We start from the raw sequence: 2870 nt of genomic DNA, 5'->3' as shown, positions 1-2870 counted from the left end.
GAGTAGGTGGTTGTTGCGCCGGCAGGCACAACTGGGTGGACCACGACAGCAAGTCAGCAGTAGAGCACCCAGCCAACTCGACACAGGCTTCCAGCCGCTGTACAGCTGAACTGGAAGGACACTGCGCTTTCAAGCTTGGGAAGTGCCGGAATAGGTAAGCAGTGAGCGTGTCTATGACACGTTCGTTGATGTTGAATGCCCGGTTGTCAAGGTCATAGCACGACGCGAACAATCGTTGCTGGACATCGCCGACCCTCTACAACGTGCCAGCATCCATGGATTCAATCGCCAAAAGGGGTACGTGCTCCGTTGTAGAGTGGCCACTGAGGAATTTCGCAACCTTGTGGTCTTCGCTTGACGTATTGAAGACGTAGTTGAAGCCCTTGTTCGTAGCTGTAATGTTCCAAGCCCCAGGATCAAAGATCCAACGCGCAGTCAAGAATTCACAGCCATTTGCATGCTGAGCCCCGCCGCGACGGAACGAGTGGGACGACAGCTTTTCGTCCACGCCAGCCACGGTAGAAACACGATCCAGAATTCGATTCACATGGCTGTGAATCGTAGGAGCGCTCTTCTTGGATGTAAATTCTTCAGCGTCTTCACGGACAGTCGCCGGGTGGTCAAGCACCTCTATGAGAGGTGTCTCGGGGCCAAGGTCAGAGGTAAGGATGGACTGCTGGACGGGTAGGTTGCTAACAATGGCAGCACCAGGAGCTCATTGCGAGATTGTCGCCAATTCGATTGCCAGAATAGGACAGGTAAGGAAGTCGGAATCTGGAAACAACGAAAGGCTTTGAACCTCGTTTGTCTTGACTCGTACAAAACGCAAGAAAAAGACTCCACCGGCGTCGATCGACAGAATAGACTTCGTCACCATGGTAATGTCGGAGGCCCGACCAAGCAAGTACCAGAGCAACGTGACAAGCGCCGCGTCTTGTAGATCAGAGCCAGATCAGAGCCAGTGCATGCATGCTTGTATATGTGTTGGACCATACGACGTAAATACACTTTTGTACACGCAATTGCTTGCTTCACTATTCCCCCGCTGTCTTTTTTGATATAGTAGTTCTGCAGTATCTTACCAGCTCGCAACAACTTTGCGTCCACGAGCGGCTGTAACTGCGGGAATTCGTCGAGCAGCGACATCTTTGCTTGCCGAAAGTACTGGATGACAGAGTTCTTCGCCAATGGCAGTCCATCTTCCTTCTCGTATCCCGCAAGATACAACGCAAACTTCTCCATCACCGCCCCGAAGCATGGCCACTTGGGTCCTTTCGAATGCTGAGCTTGACATAATCTACTTCAACTCGCTTCAATAAACCGGATGAAGGCCTTGTCACCGGATGCCCTGGCGTTCTTCGTTGCCTGGGGGCGAAGGCGATCGATGCCTATCGGTCGGACCCTCCTTGATTATCTTTGAGTTATGTTTTAATCTTGCATTTTGTATCAGCATATCCATAATGTTCGGTAACCTCCGACCAATTATTTATATGTGACCGTTTCATATGACCTGCTGTCCGGTGGGAGGCGAACCGATTCGACTATAGATGACTTTTGCACGCTCAAATGACTAATCTACCTAACCCTAAGTATTTTGATTGGTCCAAAGGTATAGTCATTGCGACAGGGTTGGATATAAAATGAAATGATGGGATTCTATTGGATAAAATATTCAATACAATTATTGAGATTGGTCGGAGGTGACCCATTATTCTACCATATGCATACCCTATCCGCACAATTTGTATGCATAAAGACATACTAGTACACAGTTAAGAGCATCCCCACCGGTGCGACTGTAAACGCTAGTATACAGTTCTATCCGTTTTGACAACCCCACCGAGCGACTGTAAAATACAGGAAACTGTAAAATTTTACCGCGAGACGGCAAATCGGCCAGATTTACAGTCGCGACTGTAAAATACAGTTTTGGCGAATTAGCCAATAACATGCTATCAATGGATAATTTTGTCCAATCATGTGTTATGGAGTCAACAATCAGTAGGTTCAGAAATGGAATCAGCCGAGGCTGTCCGTGGCTCCAACTTAACGACCGACGAAGACTGCCAGCTTGTCCGGTTATGGATCAACATCTCTCAAGATGCGTCCAAGGGTAGTACTCATCACGCATCACCACACCGTCCATGATTCGTTGAAACAGCGGTCTGGCCATTCGAAAACGACGGCGAAACTTGGCTTCGCCTTAGATTGGATTGGGGCCAAAGTAGTAAGTAAATCCGAGCATGCGCAGCCTCGCTATCTCGTGGTAGGTTTGGCTGGCGGTTGGCAATAGAGCCTTCAGGGCGCGCAGAAGACTGATGAAAGTCAAGAATCTCCCAAGCTTAATCCATGTCATCATCGTCGTCCTACCACGCCATCGCGCCAGGCGTTCATTTCTGGATTTTACCGCTGGGGTTGACAAAAATCAAAATAACGTTACACGAACTGTAAAACGGTACTTCGTAAGTATTATACAGTCTGATTATACAGTCGCACCGGTGGGGATGCCCTAAGGGCGTGTTCGGAGCGACTTTTGTGTCAGCGGTTTTTGGAAAAGTAGCCAATCAAAATCGTTTCCATCGACTTTTGCAAAAATCGCTCTGGACGACCTCCTTGAGGTCGTTTACAGCGACTTTTGGGATTGTTGCTATTTATTGGGCAAAACTATCAGAATAAATTGTTGGTTGCAAACTAAAATTTCGCAGGAGCACGCCCAAAGCACACCCTTGTCGGTTGCCGGTGGTTCGTCACTCCACTCCGGTGTGTACTGGTAGGTCCTCGACGGGAGAACTTTACCCATGTGAAGCACGGCTGTGGCAAGACATTTCCATGTCGAGGGTAGCTGCACACAGAACGCATCGAACGCTGTA

This window comes from Aphanomyces astaci, assembly GCF_000520075.1.
Source record: "Aphanomyces astaci strain APO3 unplaced genomic scaffold supercont1.16, whole genome shotgun sequence".
NCBI lineage: Eukaryota > Oomycota > Saprolegniomycetes > Saprolegniales > Verrucalvaceae > Aphanomyces > Aphanomyces astaci.
Note: the sequence above shows the minus strand (reverse complement) of the source record.